Below are 18,344 nucleotides of genomic sequence, written 5' to 3'. Positions count from 1 at the left end.
TTAGTAATGAAACAATGAACAAACAAAAAAAGGAGAAAAATACAGAAACGGCAAGTTTAGAGGACTATGATAAAGGAAAATAAGATTGTTTTATCAATCCCAGTAATAATTCCGTGATAGGAGAATTAAATATTTCCGGGGAGGGAAGTTTCCAAACCTCTCTAAAAGAATTAAATTCCAATGATAATTCCTTGATAAGTGAATATCTGGATGATTTATTAGCGGACCTAAACAATGAACAAATGAACAAACAAAAGGAGGAAAATACAGAAATGGCGAGTATAGAGTACAATATTTCCGGGGAGGGAAGTTTCCAAACCTCTCCAAAAGATATAAATTATTTAGGAATAAGTGAGGATCATCCACCCTCAATCCAGTATTCCTGTCTTGTCGAGTGCGATGAGGGAAGTTACCAAACCTCGTTAGACACTACGAGTTCAATTGAAAAAATAAAAGAAAATAAAAATAAGAAAGTAAATAAAAATATAAAGCCAGACGAAAACAGTGAAATAAGAAAAAGAAAAAATAAGGATAGAGAAGTAATAAGCGAAAAGAAAAGGAAATTCTCCAGAGAGGGAAATTTCCAAACCTCTCCAAAAGATATAAATTATTTAGGAATAAACGAGGATCATCCACCCTCAATCCAGTATTCCTGCCCTGTCGAGTGCGACGAGGGAAGTTACCAAACCTCATTAGACACCACGAGTTCAATTAAAGAAATAAAAGAAGAAAGAATAAACAAGAAAGATAGCAAAAAGGAAAAAATGGTAAAAGAAGGAAAAGAAACAAACGAGAATAAAGAATTAAAGGAAAATCAGGGATTAAACAAAGAAATACATAACAACAGAAAATCCAATAAAAATAAAAAGATCCACGAAAATAAAGGATTAAACAACGAAGTAAATAAAAATGAAGAAGTGATTAAAAATCTTGAACCAGATAAAAACAGTGAAATAGATGAGGAAAGAAAAAGGAAAAGTATGGATGGAGAAGTAATAATGGGTAAGAAAAGGAAACTTTCCGATATAAATTTTAAATTCTCCAGAGAGGGAAGCTACCACACCTCTTCAATGGAAACTAGCAATTCGGGAATAATTGAGGTAAATGATCAAGTAAATTTAAATAAACTATCTTCCACGGAACCTGCACCAGCACAAGAGAAATCACCAGTAATAGCAAACAAACCTATACGGAAAAGAAAATCTAAACCAAGGAAACTCCTCATCCCCAACACAAACACAAATCCGGATGGACAGCAATGCTTCGGAATAACGAGTGAATCATCAACAAAAAGGGTTTCCGAAATAATAGAATTGCTACGCCTGGATCATCTGAATGAAGAAGAAAGAGGCAACATCGAAAAGCTCATAGCCAACAGTCAGGATAGGTTCCACTTGCCCGGAGAACAGCTGACCGCAACAGATGTATTAAACCACGATATACTGACAACAGATGATCGACCCATAAACACACGACAATATAGGTTCCCGCAACAACATAAAGAGGAAATCAACAGACAGGTAGAAGAACTACTAGCAGGAGGAATAATAAAACATTCGCAATCACCATACAATACGCCTATCTGGATAGTACCGAAAAAGGAAGATTCGAAAGGTAATAAACGCTAGAGAATGGTCCTTGATTTCCGCCTATTAAATGATAAAACCATAGGAGATGCATATCCTGTACCAATTATAAACGAGATCTTAGATCAGGTAGGAGAAGCTAATTATTTTACTGTATGTGATTTAGCCTCAGGGTTTCATCAAATAAAAATGAATCCAGCACACAGTCATAAAACTGCCTTTTTGGACATTACGAATTTGTAAGAATGCCGTTCGGATTAAAAAATGCACCTTCAACGTTCCAAAGATCGATGGATTTGTCCTTAATGGGACTGCAAGGCCGAGAAATATTTGTGTACATAGACGACATAGTTATTTACGCGAAATCTATAGAAGAACATGAGAGGAAGTTTAATTTATTAATAGATCGCCTTCGGAAAGCTAATTTGAAATTACAACCGGATAAATGCGAGTTCCTGAAAACAGAAGTGACCTATTTGGGTCACGTAATTAGCAAGAAGGGTGTTAAACCAGATCCGAGAAAATTAGAAGCAGTACAACATTTTCCCAGACCTAAAACTCCGAAAAATATTAAACAATTTTTAGGATTAGCCGGATATTACAGACGCTTCATACCAAATTTTTCAAACCTATCAAAACCACTAACAAATTTATTAAAAAACGATACACGTTTCGAGTGGACCGAAGCTCAAGAGGAAGCTTTTGAAATGTTAAAACAGAAATTGTGTGAAGAACCCGTGCTACAGTATCCCGATTTTTCGAAACCTTTTATTTTAACACCGACGCCTCAGGCATTGCTATAGGCGGCATATTGTCACAGGGTGAAATAAATAAAGATCGCCCGATAGCCTACGCTTCCCGCACGTTAACAGACACCGAACTCAAGTACGATACTTATGAAAAGGAAGCCCTAGCCACAATATATTGCGTGAAACACTTCCGACCCTATCTGTACGGACGGAAATTTACTTTAGTTACCGATCACAAACCATTAATGTGGTTCAAAAATGCACAAGACGCAAACATGCAAATACTCAGATGGAGATTAAAACTAGCTGAATACGATTACGAAGTGGTCTACCAAGCCGGTAAAACAAACGTAAATGCCGACGCGTTATCCAGAAATCCTGTTTGTTATAATGAAAATGATTGCAAGATAATTAGGCCTGGATTCTATAATCCTGACTGTCCAGAAGATGCTGAAGCAATATCTAGACTCTTGGAAGAATCCGATGAAGAGGAAGATGATAATTTCGAACTATACTTGTCGGATGATGAAAATTGTGAGGAATATCAATTAGAACAAAACCAACCTGAAGAAGGTACAGAAACAGAAGGAGAACGGACAACTGAGACAGCATTAATTCAAGATCCACCAATTATTGAAAAAAGGTTAACACGCAACCAAAGTGCTAAACAATCACAAGAGCAAGAGTATGACGAAAAGAATGATATCGCTGACGAAAGCGAAACCGACGATGAAAAGGAAGAATCAGAAGACATGGATAGTCATCAAGAGGCGGAAAATCGCACAGACAATGTCATCGAATTACGAGAATTGCTATTCCTACGTAAGGATAACGTAGCATACTTCGTAGATACAGATGGAAACCCTCTGGACTCAGGCTCACAGAAACTTTTCGAGCGCAATGACCTACCACGTATGGGATCCCTCACGCTAGGGCAGGTCAAAGTAATAAAACATAAAAACTTCCTACACATGGTACTACCTGCTAGCGAAAGGTAGTCGGAAGGACCAACATTGAAACTGGAACAGATTATTCCCGTTATAGAAGACTTAAGGGCAACTTGTGACAAATTAAAGATACAAACACTCAGCATTGCAAAAACTGATTTAATTAATAATGTACCATGGAACAATGTGAAATCTCAGCTACAGTTAGCCTTTGCAAACGCACCGACTAAATTAATAATTTGTAACGGGCAAATTAAATATCCACCGAAGGATCTGCGCTCAGAGATAATCCGGGAAATGCATTGTTTGCCTACAGGAGGACATCGCGGCGTTACTAAAACATACAGTAGAATTAAACATAAATATTATTGGGAAAATTTAAAGGCTGATGTGCAGAGGCACATCAGCCTTTTAATTTTACAACAATGTCTGCAATGTCAACTGAAAAAATTAGTTAGAGTCAAAACTAAACAGCCGATGATAGTCACCGATACACCGGGTGCAGCCTTCGATAAAGTCGCTATGGATATTGTAGGACCATTGCCGAGAACGGACAGTGGCAATGAATATATCTTAACCCTTCAGGACCAATTGACTAAATTTTGTTTGGGAATACCATTACCTGATCAAACTTCTGCGACCATAGCTGAAGCATTTGTGAACAAATTCATCTGTGTATTCGGAGCACCCAAAGCAATATTAACTGATCAAGGAAGAAATTTCATCAGCGATTTAATGAAAAAATTAGCAAAAATATTTAAAATTCGAAAATTCCAAACTACCGCATTCCATTCACAATCAAATGGATCATTAGAAAGATCACACCACGCGTTAGGTGAGTACCTTAAACAATACGTTAACGAACAAAAACACTGGGACCGGTGGGTTGATCTCGCGATATTTAATTATAATACTAGCGTACATGAAGCTACGAAACACACTCCATATGAATTAATATATGGCAAAATAGCTCGGATTCCGTCTCATGATTCCTTAAACCCCGACGATAAACTGACTACGTACGACGATTACTTAGTTAATTTAGTTACGCAATTGCACAATATTCAAACGACCGCCCGAGAAAATGTTATCCAGGCTAAACATAAATCCAAAAGATACTATGATCGTAAAATAAATCCACAAAACTTCAAGCCAAGTGACCAGGTATTTTTATTAAAAGGACCGAAACCAGGAAAATTTGGAGACCAATATACAGGATCACATGAGGTTCTAGAAATACTAAATAAAAATAATCTGAGGATTAGGATTAAAAAGAATAGCAAAATAGTGCATCTTAATCGACTTAGGAAATCGTACATCACAGTTTAACATGAAAATAACCGGTTTTCAAGATTTCAGATGGAACCATTAACCAAGAACATTTTACTCTTCATAATATTATTGATAAAATGGACTCATAATGCATATGGAATTATTGGATATGATTGTGGCGCACCCACCACGAATATAACTACAATGTCTCTACTCAATATTGAGGAATATGACATACCTCAAGTAACCGTTAACTCTAGCAGACAATTCGTACAACTGTTACAATTGAATGATTTCCAAACCGTTCATGTAATTCAATGTAAAGTAGAAATAGACAGATTGATTCGGAAATGTGGAATGTTTTCTCACACCATGGATGTACATAATGGAAAATTTTCTTATATACAAGAAGTAACTAAAGATACTTGCTTACGCATGCATCAGTTTGGAAATGCACAAATAGAAGGCGTCATCATAGCTGGATTAAGATCAAACGAGACCTCGAGTCGCCCAGTTACATTCGCCGGTAATGTGGATTCTAGTGGAACTTGCACCAGAGGAGCTTATTTGGATCACTACGGAAGTTGGACCGAAGTTGTAGTAATCGGAACTATAAAAATTACTCTACATGATTATGATGCAGATGTATGAATAAATAGTAACCGCGTACAATTAAGATCAGGAATAACCTGCGAACTAGGCGACACAACATGCATTGACATAGAGGGTGGAAACACCTTCTGGGATGCACTACTGCAAGACACTTGCAAATTTTCGCGATACAGTCTGCTATATGAAGGATTCACAGACAAGATTATCGATAGTATAACTGAGCGCTCTCAAACCATTTATTCAATAACCTCAGAAGAAACCAGTTTTGCTCTGGCCACCAGAGGAGAAGAAGTGATTTGCGGACACGTACTTGTAAGAACGGAGCATCCTAAACTGGTAATATTTCCTACTGAGCCCGGTCTCGGCTTGGTCAAAGCGCCAAGACGAGTAAACAATCTTGATATTTTCGCTTATATGAACTCGAAGTTCGTATATGTCGAAAAATATATCAGCCATCAAATTAACCAATTATATCGGAATATATTAATACAGCAATGCAATGCAATCTGTAGTAACAAATGATTCAGAATGCTCTAGCCATAGCCACGCAATCACTCGACACATTTGCGTATTATCTCATGAAAGGACCAGGATACATGGCATTGTTGGCTGGAGAAGTAATACATATTGTAAAATGCGTACCTGTGGAAGTGAAGATTCGTCGAACATCAGAATGTTATAGTCAGCTACCAGTCACCCGTAACAATCAGTCGTATTTTCTAACTCCGCAGACACATGTGTTATTAAGACAAGGAATACAGATCTTTTGTAATCCGTTGGCACCAACTATGTACCTTCTGGGAGATTCCTGGTACAAATTAGCACCAAGACCGGTGGACACACTTCTGCCAGTCATAATGAAACCACTCACAAAACCCACGTGGAAGTACATTAGTCCAGGATCACTCGCAACCAGAGGCATATACACGGAATAGGACTTGGAAACGCTTTGAGATCACATAATGTTCCCAGCTGAACGGCCCGCGGTCCTTAACACTGTAGCAAGAGGTGTAATGGGGCGATCCACCACCCTACACGGGGGCTCAATCGCCAATCTACTCGATGAAACTTCTATAGAAAAAATAGCCATTTCAACTTGGGAAAAATTTTGGAACAAATTTCTAATTTTTGGAAACTTAAGCGCGGGATGTATAGCCATATATCTGCTCGTCCAAGTGGCTAAACTCGTACTGGATACCATCGTACACGGGTACGCGCTCCACACTGTCTATGGCTGGTCCCTTTACTTATTTGGGGCCATATGGGATTCTCTCACGCAACTGTTATTGCATTTGGGACGGAAAAAACCTATACCGTCAAGTGACGCGTCGTCTCCGGAAACTGGTCTTAAAACTGACACAGACTCAGCAAAACCGACCGCCCCGAAACTGACGGGGATAGTCCTTCGACGTCTAGCGTTTACCCCCTCCTGCCCTCTTATCCCCCCAAAGATGAACTTAAAAATGTTACATTTTCTTTCGATATCAAAAAATGAATATCCTCCGCGGAACTTCCCCTTCCATCTGGAACTTCCTAATATACGACTCCTTCCGCACAATTATAACCCGCTCAATTATTGTAGAAATTCCTAGCCACCATGGAAATCAAAGATATTGACGCCACCCTCTTGACACGACGTCCGCTGGCAGTCACCGTCATCAAGGTCGATTCCTCGAGTCTGATCTGGATACATATTAAAAACTCACAGATGGATTACCAAAAAATGAAGGAAGACCTTCAGTTGGTGATGTAGCGTAGAGGGAAATACATGGTCTGCTATCCAGATCAGGTAAAGGTAAATCAGGCTATAGCCATCAGAGATGGGATTCGATGGCATCGAGGATGCATAACGGGTATTGAAGGAGATATGGCACGCATCGCCTTGAAGGATTGGGGACGGCATATCCTGCGGCCTCTCCATGAATGCCATCGGTTACCCTTGCGCTTTCATGAACTATCATGGCAGGCCGTCGCATGCAGCCTCTCCCGTGTAAGTCCGATGCAACCTTCCGGGAACTGGTCTTTCGAAACTCGCCAAATGGCAAAGGCGATTGCAGAACACCAGAACGGGAAAATTAAAATTCGTAAGGGGGATGATAATGGCGCCTTCGTCGATCTTATCATCGACAACCACCCTGACGAAGGGTATTATGACGTAAAGGATATATTAATCAAGATGGGCTACATTCAATCAACTCCAAAAAGTTTCAAGTCGGAAATGTACCCAGGACTAACTCGTAGACCTTAAGGATGCACACCGTAAAATAGGTACAGTGACTAATATAGAATAATAATCACAGGGAAAAACGTATACAAAAAATATAAACACCTTACACAGGCGCGAATACATATATATTACAAAAAAAAAATATATATATTGTTACGTCCAGAGCTCCGTGAGCTCGTAGGAAGGGCGCAACAGGACGCCTCTCGTATCTTGTGGCGGTCAGGCCCCAAAACACGAGTCGGACTGACCACTTGCTTCGGGTTAAAGGTCAACGACCACGGGGGTCGATCTTACCGTAAGCCCGGAACGGTCTGCTCGTAGGTCCCTTTTTAGATCAAGGAAGCTTTCCTTTTACCTGGGATAGGACCCTGTACGACCTGCTGGGGCGGAGGATAAACAGAGGGAATTCAAATGATTCAATACACGGTTAATCTGTTAATATTAACGTTATATTTTAAAAAGAATTTCGTTTGCGTACAATTTTGGAAACAACAGTTACATCTGCCAGAGAAAGAAATAGTGTGTTCATGTTGTTTTGTGTTTATAAAACGTGTATTTTGTGAAAACGGCAATATAATTTACTGGCAGATGGTAATTAATTATTAACTGAGACTAACATGAGTAATAACCAAAATGTTTTGTTGTCAATTCCAAATTAAACATTAATAATTATCTATTAATCGAAACTAACATATTTAACACACAAATGTCCTACTTTTAAAGTTTATTTCCCAAGTAAATTCTATTTAAAAAAAACTAAGTGATAACAGCTCAACCAATACAATATTGCATAAATAAAAATTGCTGTGAACGATCTATTTCTAAAGTCTATTTCTAGGGTTAACATTAATCGTTGCTTAAAAAATATCGGCGCAGGAGAGTGGCTAGAAAAAGGATGGGATATAGCCGTCCCCTGACAATAAGAGGGATCCCGACGGTTGGGTCCGTGTGCCGAAGGGCGGCCCTGAGAGAGGGAATGGGAAAGAAATCGGGGTCTATTACGATGGCATTAGGTGGTAGAGGGTGTGCGACTGGAGGGAAGATGTGGAGGAACCGTTCACCTAGAGCTACCAGTGAACGTTGGATGAACTCCTCAACTATGTCGTCGTCCCTCATAGGCGACGGAGAACGAGGAGGAGGGGAATTCGGAAAATCCTCAAAATCGCCAGGTTGAATGGGCGAATAACGTAGGGAAGAGGGAGCTGGGGAAATAGAGGGGGAGTAACGGGGAAAGCTAGGCGGTGACGCTTGGAGGGATGCTCGAGATGAAGTCTCGGAAAGCGAGAAATAACAGGAAGGCGGTGTAACAGAAGGAGGAGGAGGAGAAATAGAAAGGGAAACGCTAGAAGGGGTTGAAGGACGCGAAAAGGAATACGACGAAGAGGAGGAAGATGAAGAAGAGGTAGAGGAAGCAGTAGACGGAGAAGGCGATCGGGGTTCCAGAATCTGGACGGAAGAGGAAGGTGACCCCGATGGGAAGGGGAAGAAACTATTTGTACGGAAGAAGAGGAGGAAGGAGGCCGAGGAGGATCTAATACTACGACGGACGAGCACGTAGATAACGCAGAGGGGGGCCGTGAAACGTTGACAAGCACGATCCTTTTCCGCGGTGGTTCCGTTGATGCGTGGCCCTCAGACCACGACCCTTGTTGTGAATGAGATGGTCCCGCAGAGGGAGACGGAGTGCGGGATCTTTTGCTTGGAGACACTTAAAAAGGGGCAAACGGAATAAATAAGGGAGAAACGGATAGAAAAGAGTAGAAGGGACTAAAAGAAAATGAAAATGAAAAGTGGTCGGTGATGACTTAGCAGAGTAAAAGGAAAGAAAGGAAAAGAAAGATGTACAAACTGAACGTTCGCTTACTGTTTCCAGGAGTGTGAAACGTCTTGTAAATCCGGTTGCAATCGATTGGTGTAGTGATGGCTGTTTGGATGTTTATGATTCTGTGGTGGCGTGTTTGGTCTCCAGCACAGAGATAACTGGTGTTATTGCACCTTTGGACTATCCACTGATTTCCGCACAGCACCAAGATTAATGTTCGGTAACGTTTCCGCACAACACCAAGATAACAATGGTTATGAACGCGAACGCTGATAAAAATGAAATGAAACTTCGTTCGCGAAGACGGTCAGGAATGAATGAGCTGCCCTCCGGAGTGGTCATCGCCTTTTTATAAGATAGGGATGACGTGGAAGAGAGCAGGGTCGGATTAAGGTTTTTAGAGGCCCGGGGCTACTGGCTCCGTGGAGGCCCTTTGACGAAAAAGCGGTGGGGGGGGGGGGGGTACAAAGTTTGTACAATAAATGCTAGTAATAAAATAAAAGTCTAATAAAATTTTAATTACAATTAGTTTATTTCAAAATGTTTCTTTCGACATTTTTTTCCGCAAAGTCTCTAATCACATCGTCGAAATTCAAAGTTCTCAGTAACTCGGTTTCAATAGCTAACCTTAGGTTGTAATTTTGGCAGCGCTATGAATTGTTCCAATTCATAAATTAAATGTTCTTTCAAATTTTGAGAATACTTGCTCATTTGATTTCGAGTTTGATTGATTTGACAAAAAATATCCTGTCAATTTCGGAAGTTTATTTTGAAAGTTTTCTCTTTCTTTCTTCAGCTTCCTTTTTTGAGCTCCACTCTCAAATCTTCCCGACATTTTGCAATTTCACACAAAATTATTGCAATTCACAATCGTTTGTTACTCAATTATGTTATGATATTGATGAATATTTGTCGAACAAAAGAAATGAAATACGTAATAATAATGTGCACTGCACACTTCCTGCTTGAGTGAATACACAACTTCGATAAAGTGAAGAAGCTATTTCACGCACGATCGTCCTTATTTGTAATCTACACGCAAACTGTTAAAACAGAAGATCTCGCGTCTCGCGTCTCGCGTAGTCTCTTCTTTGTTTTTTCGCGCTTGGAAACAAGCATTAACTGACGCAGCGATACACGCTACGCACGTATTGCACTTTTCGTTTATTGAAATAATACTGTTTTAAGATGTTTCTATTATATAACATAATATATACTACAACAGAAATATGCCCTTCGGGAAGAAAAAATTATAACGAGATTTTCTGGAGGATCTTGCATTAGCTTTTAAAAAATATTTTTAGTTATTCGGAAAATAAGTATTCTTGAATGATGCACGGGTGAGGCCCCCTAATAAGCGAGGCCCGGGGCTATAGCCCCCCTTAGCTCCCCCCCCCCTTAATCCAGCCCTGGAAGAGAGGTAGCTTTTCCGGGAACCGTTTGTCGGGGAAACACCTTTCGGGGATCGTTTGTTAATTTAATTGCAAATAATCGATAGTCGGTCTATGAGCCGATAAGCCGCTCGCAGATGGTTTCAGGCCGGAAGGGTTCCTTACAGAAGTCTCGCGCCGACACACGTGTGTCTGGACTCGCGGCTCCTGTGAGGGATTTTACCTGGGGATGATCTGGCGTAGTTGTATCATTGCTCTTCCTGGAAGAGCGATACCAACGCCGCGAGATTACAGTCACGCGCGACCGAATTTGTTGCAATGCGGCTTATCGTTTTTCAATTCAAAGGTTTATTATCAGAGTCTAATATCGCGCCTACCCGGACACGTGTGTCAAAACCTGCGGCTCTTGTGAGGGTATTTTCCCGGAAATGTTCTGCCGCAGCTGTATCATTTGTTTCTTACTAATCCCTCACTGAGGCCCTACTGATCATACGCGACCGGATCGACGCGTCGCGTCACATTGTCCGATAATTAAAAAAAATATCGTTATATTTCCTGGAAGTAAGGAACCGTGCAGTCTCTGGACGTAACAATATATATAACTAATAAATAAAAATAAAAATATAGTTACAGATATAAATCGAATCATGCGCAGTTCAAACGTCTAGTAACTCTTTTCTTTGAACTTGTACCCATAGTCGTTAGCTATTAATAAATAAAAAAAGTAATAATATTGATATACAGGGTGAGCCATTTTAAGTAACGCATTGATTTTTCTCGAAAACCAAATCTTGTATCGAAAAATGTTTCAGACAAAAGTCGTTTGGTTCGAAGGGGGCAAGATTATAGCATTATCAATTTAATTGTAGATGGCGCCACTTTAGAGATTTCATCATGGCGGCCATTTTTTTAAATGGAAGTTGATTTTTCTCTCTAAGTAAAAGTTGTAGCTGATAAAGAGATGAATACAACGGTTTTTTGTTTTTTGCAATTGGACCATTTTTCAGTGAGTTACAGCGTTCCAAAGTATACTGTTTTATAATTTAAGTATACACATAAACCAAATCTTGTATCGAAAAATGTTTCTCACAAAAGTTTTATGACTTCAAGGGGGACATAAGATGCTGCCACTGATTTGACCTTGGGTGCACCTGTCAAGGTTATGTGAGGTTAACTTTTCTTTTTTAATGGATCTCTTTATTTCTCATTATACAGTCTTGTAGCTTACCTCGAGAGCTTTTCAAAACGCTATAATAAAGTATTTTGTCGTTAAATATTATTCGAGTTATGCGAACTACAAGTTACAGTACTGCCGGCATTTTCATTACACAAAGTGTACAGGTCTATCAACTATCCTACTTTTAGCGCTACCCAGGAACAACGGCGTGGACGTAGTAGATTTCTGTTCCCTTTGGGGTGCTTGATTAACGCGAGTCCCCTAGCCTCTCGCGATTCGGGGTGCTTATTTACGTGGGTCCCCTAGCCTCTCGTGATTTGAGGTGCTTGAGTTACGCGAGTCCCCTAGCCTCTCGCGATTCTGAGTGCTTGATTAATTGTTTCTCAGCATCTATCGGGAAAGCTGTTCAAAGTTATCCCCGTTGGCTCAAATGCATAACTTGATTCTCTTTGCGAAGTGTTCGACCGTTCGAAGTAAGACAGCCCTTGGTATTGCTCTACAAGCCATTCGAATTCGTTCGATCATGTCTTCTCTTGTCGTCGGTTTCCGTTCGAATACCAAATTTTTCACGTACCCCCACAAGTAAAAATCAGGTGAAGTCAAATCTGGTGACCGAGGAGGCCATGCAATTGGACTACCCCGTCCGATCCACCTACCGTTGAAGTTTGATCCAGAAAATGTCTTATGTTTCGTGCGAAATGTGGTGGCGCATCATCCATCTGAATCCACATTCTCCTTGTCTCCAAATCGACTTCTTCAAGTAAAGTGGGTAAGTGGTCTCTTAATAACTCTAGAAAGCTATGTCCGGTCACATTCTGATGAAAAAAATAAGGACCAATTAGATAACCGTTGACAATTCCACACCAAACTATTACACTCCAACGATGTTGATTATTAACTTGCCTATGCCAATAAGGATCGACATCCTACCAGTAATGACAATTATGTGTATTTAATTCTCCGGTATTTTTAAATGTTGATTCATCAGAGAATAGAACGTATTTAAAGAAATCTGCATCATGCGCAATCATCTGTCTAGCCCATTGACAAAACAGTACACATTGTCGCATGTCATTTGGAGTTAGAGCCTGCGTTAATGTGATATGTGGTATGGATGATGCTTCTTTTTCCTAAAAATTCTCACAATCGTTCTCTGAGGTATACCAGTTTGTCTAGCTATTTGGCACGTACTAATATAAGGGTTAATGTGAATAGCCGCTAAGACAGCCAGAACACGTACATCATCAACATCATAATCACGTTTAGCGTGACGACGAGTCAACTGACCCTGTTCGGCTCTTATCTTAAGCCTTCGAATGACGGTATTATTTGGATGTCGTCTGTTTGGATACAGATTTCGGTAAAGTCTCGTAGCTTCACGGTAATTGCCAAAACATTCTCCGAAAACTACTAACATATCGACGATTTCTTTAGGAGTATAATCACCCATGTCTACTATTGTAAAAAATATGTTACTGATAATATTATAGTTAAGAAATGAAAATATGAACAGAGAAGAAACTTTAACGTATATCTAACTTATCACGCCATAGAGTAGCAGAGCTTCCTCTCAGTATGCCGCAATACGACAGAATTAATTCGCGGTTTGGCTTAGCGACTTATATACAATCTTTGTGGAATTTTACTTTCGAGAAGCGCTTTTAGTTCTTATAACTCGAATAATATTTAACGATAAAATACTTTATTATAGCGTTTTGAAAAGCTCTCGAGGTAAGCTACAAGACTGTATAATGAGAAATAAAGAGATCCATTAAAAAAGAAAAGTTAACCTCACATAACCTTGACAGGTGCACCCAAGGTCAAATCAGTGGCAGCATCTTATGTCCCCCTTGAAGTCATAAAACTTTTGTGAGAAACATTTTTCGATACAAGATTTGGTTTATGTGTATACTTAAATTATAAAACAGTATACTTTGGAACGCTGTAACTCACTGAAAAATGGTCCAATTGCAAAAAACAAAAAACCGTTGTATTCATCTCTTTATCAGCTACAACTTTTACTTAGAGAGAAAAATCAACTTCCATTTAAAAAAATGGCCGCCATGATGAAATCTCTAAAATGGCGCCATCTACAATTAAATTGATAATGCTATCATCTTGCCCCCTTCGAACCAAACGACTTTTGTCTGAAACAGTTTTCGATACAAGATTTGTGTTGGGGAATTGATCGGAATCATCGTTGAATCCTAGCCGAGTATGGTGTCGTCTCGTGCGAGCGATACGTCTCGAAAGTTCGCGATGTTTACGGTTTTTCGAATCGCGTACTCCCCGAGGAACCAGCCTATGTTCATTCGTAATTTACCAGTCGTTTGGTTCGCATCGCGCTATAGAAGACGAGCTCTGAGAGTGCGGGCGACCCGTATTAGTTAGTCTCGACATCGTTTTGCGTGACCGCAACGATCACGCATCCTGCGACGCTTGCTAAAGCTGTGTAACTTTACAATAAAGACCGAAGTAATTGAATTTTTCGCGTCTTGACCATCTTTCGCTTGCCGTTCCATCCGTCATTATCCCTCGGCCACCGAGACCATTTGAAAGAGAATTGGAGAGAAGTCGCCCCGTCCGTACCGAACGGGGAACCAGCGAACTTGAAAAAATCTCTAACATTTCGGTTTTCGAGAAAAATCAATGCGTTACTTAAAATGGCTCACCCTGTATATATGTATTAAGGAAAATATATTACGTTGTACATGGCAATGGTTTTAAGCTGACTACTATGGATCTCTGAAAATACCTGCGTTGTTTCGACTAAAGTCACTAGATTGATAAAGTACCGCAATCCGTGGTAAAATACGTGGAATAAAAATGGCGTTGGAAGTGTATTTAGTGCAAACATGCAACTTATCAACACACTAAGTGCAATTCTACGAAGCAGCGTTGCGTTGTATCTCCATTGAGAAAGGTTACATATTGTGATAGATGTGAAGAGAACATAATTGTGATGAAAACACCGTGTAGTTGGAATTAAAATGGCGGACGATTGCGGTACTTTATCTATCTAGTGACTTTAGTTTCGACACAAAAAATACTCCATCTGAATGAAGTCCAGCTCTAAAACACTCCATTGGGAAGAATCCCACATATCCAGCCACAGGGAAAACTCTGCAATAACTCAAGAGCTGATCATATTACAGCCTAACCCACAGGGGCACCTGAACTGCTGACTGTGGCAGCATTGAGTGAATATTAAGACGAGGTCATAGTAGTCAGTAGTGACAGCCCTTGGGCAGCCATTAGACCTTACATATCATAAATAATTAAATAAGGTGGGGTGTGGTATTCACATAAATAAAAACAGGGATATATATATCCCCACACGAAAAAAATACAAACAAAAAAATCAAATATATACACAGGGTGTCCCAGAATTGTGTATGAAGCGCTCGTGAGCGGGTAGAACGCATCGAACTGAGAAGAAAAGTCCTTTACCGTTTTGAAATTTTCGCAATAGTTAACGAATTATTAATTATTAAAAATCGCTATATTAGTCCGGCCTACCGCCGAATGCAAGCGCGCGGCGAGATGCGACCGCCTAGAGATCGAGGTTGCTAGGCGAGCGGAGAATTGTTTATTACAAGTCGCTTTTGCCTAGCCATTGCCACTTGTAATAAACAATTCCCCGCGCGCCTAGCAACCTCGATCTCTAGGCGGTCGCATCTCGCCGCGCGCTTGCATTCGGCGGTAGGCCGGACTAATATAGCGATTGTTAATAATTAATAATTCGTTAACTATTGCGAAAATTTCAAAACGGTAAAGGACTTTTCTTCTCAGTTCGATGCGTTCTACCCGCTCACGAGCGCTTCATACACAATTCTGGGACACCCTGTATATCATAATGATTATTAATAATTATAATAAGGAAAAAAATATATAGAGAGAAGAGGAAGAGTATTTCTCTAGTCACTTGATTTACAAGAATCATTTGAACTGCGAGATTGAAAATAGCATAATCTCAACATCAAAACAGAAATGTGTATATATATATCGCATGTGTGCATATTTATAGCATTAGAATACAAAAGAACGCCCTAACTCAGGGGAAGCGAGAGACGAAGTCTGTTTTAGTTTATACCTTTAAAAGGGGAAAAAGAACATTAAGACCTTTATGAACATTATGCATGTATATTTCAGTATGCATACCTATATATAAATCGATACTTAAATACGAATTAAAATAACGCAAGAAGATACATATCAAACATTAAGTTAATATTCTTTTCCTCCTCATTCCGCTAGTACGCGTAATAGCAGTAAGAAATAGGTAGAGGATAACCTATTGGAAGCAAGGAACCTTCTCTGTTCAAGACCGCGTACAGAATAATCTCATTTCTGGGAGATGTCGAATTGTCAGAGCAGCGGTTTGTCGCGCTCAGTACCGGACAGCCGTGCCAAAGCCGACCGCGATGTATCGTTAGCGGGCGGGAAAACAAAGCATTGTCTTCGCGACAACACGACTGTTTGCGTGCTAGGGGGTCGCGAGCGGTTCGATCTACCGAACGAACAGGTTGAGAATAATATTCGATGCGGATCTGGATCCTTCTGGAACACCGCGTGTATATAAGGCGCCGATCCTGGTCGCGACATACAGTCGTCAACACGCAGCCCGAGTAAAGTCGCGTAGGAGTACTCAAACCCTTAAATCGTTGCTCGCGAGCGCGATCCTTTACGTTTACACGGCTCTTTTCTAGTCGCTAGCGCGCGATCGCACGCGCATCGCGCGTGTCCAGCAGAGGCGTCGGTCGGAGGTGATTCCAATAGATGAACATTGTGAATATTGCTGTTGTGTGTGTAAAGTTTATTAAAGTTTAGTTTTGCGGAAGAGCTTCACGTTACTGAACCTCGAGCCCGATCTCCATCCTCTCGCGGTCGCAACGCTATCGAACATTCTCTTCATTAATTTTAGCAAATATCGTGCACCCCCGATATTTGTCTAAGGTGGGGGGTGTTACGTCCAGGAGACTCCACGGTTCCTCGCTTCCATAGGGAAAATATTAGAAAATCTCTTGTGATTGCGTTTGACCTTTTTATTTTGTACTTTGATTTTATTCTTTGATCTGAGAAATGATGTAAAATGATTTTATTGTACAGTGCTGATGTGCTACTTAGGAGTAGTAAGTATTCAATATTTAATAACTTTGTTTTTATGGAGTGATTCAATTTGTTGTTCGTAAATTTTGCAATAGGCACTGACGAGAATTTTGACTATGTAATGCTGCGCGTTTGATAATTATGTATGCTTGATTATTTATCCAGGTATATGAATATCATATTATAATGTCCATTTGTATTATAGCTCAACGTTTTAGAATGTTTTAAGAATATTCTTGAAGAATATTTGGAATATTCCATAAGTCATTCTTATATATTTATCTTATGTTCGTAGGACATTCGAATGGCACTATTATAAATCTTTTTTGAATGTGAGTAGAATAATCTATCGAATATTCTGTATAATAACTATGCATATTTATAGAATATTCAATAAATATTCTAGGAACATCCCGGTAAAAATGTTTTATATATAATCAGACAAAACTGATTATACAAAATTATATATCATTTTTGTCCATATATAAATAGATATGCTTATATATAAATGAATGATATATATATATATATATATATATATATATATATATATATATGAATATGATATATATTTGTATATTATTAAAGATATGTAAGTAGTAAAATATATTATTTATTATAATCTGAAGTCCGAAGTTTTCGAACTTTAAATTGCTTGCGTGCGTGAAACTACATGGACATCCATGGGAGTCTCTGTGCCGCAAGCGTAAAAATTCTCAAAAAAATTGATATGCCAAGGCGCGTATATTAACTTTATTATATAACTGTCAGGCTAAATCTTAACGTCGAGTAAGAACTCGACGCGTGCACCACATAGCGGTGCGGAGCGAAAACACATATTCTTAGTTTATATAGAATCATATACAATTATATATGAATGCATCTGAATCATACTTGTGTTTATGTATATTTATACATGATGCAAGGCTTATATATAATTATATATTAGACAAATACAGATCCATATATAATTATATATAAAACATTGTAACGTTATACACAATGTGCAATACATAAACTCGATGAATATTCTAAAATCGTTCTGAACGAATATTCTAAAAACGTTCACGAAAAATATTCTATAAACATTCTTCTTTATTATGAATATACGATATCTAATTGTAACACTCTACGTATCATTATAGAATATTCAATTCGAATATTCTGAAATTAAGAACATTTGCACTCCATAAGAATATTCATAGAACTATGTGTGCTATCTGGGAATGTAGATTGATTGAATATTTTTAAGAGTTTTTTGTACACTGAGGATGGTCCAAGAGTGAGACCGAAACTTCTGATGTACTTTCATTAATTTAATAAACAAGCACTGACATCCAGCTTTGGCTTACAACCGTATTTTTTATCATTGAAGATTACGGAGCCGTTGAAGATTGTGTATAATATTATTATATATGGCTGGATTTGGCATTCGAAGCTCTTTAATTTTGT

The sequence above is a fragment of the Ooceraea biroi genome, chromosome 3, assembly GCF_003672135.1.
Source record: "Ooceraea biroi isolate clonal line C1 chromosome 3, Obir_v5.4, whole genome shotgun sequence".
NCBI classification, from domain to species: Eukaryota; Metazoa; Arthropoda; class Insecta; order Hymenoptera; family Formicidae; genus Ooceraea; species Ooceraea biroi.
The sequence above is the reverse complement of the archived record's forward strand: the minus strand, read 5'-3'. Positions refer to the sequence as shown.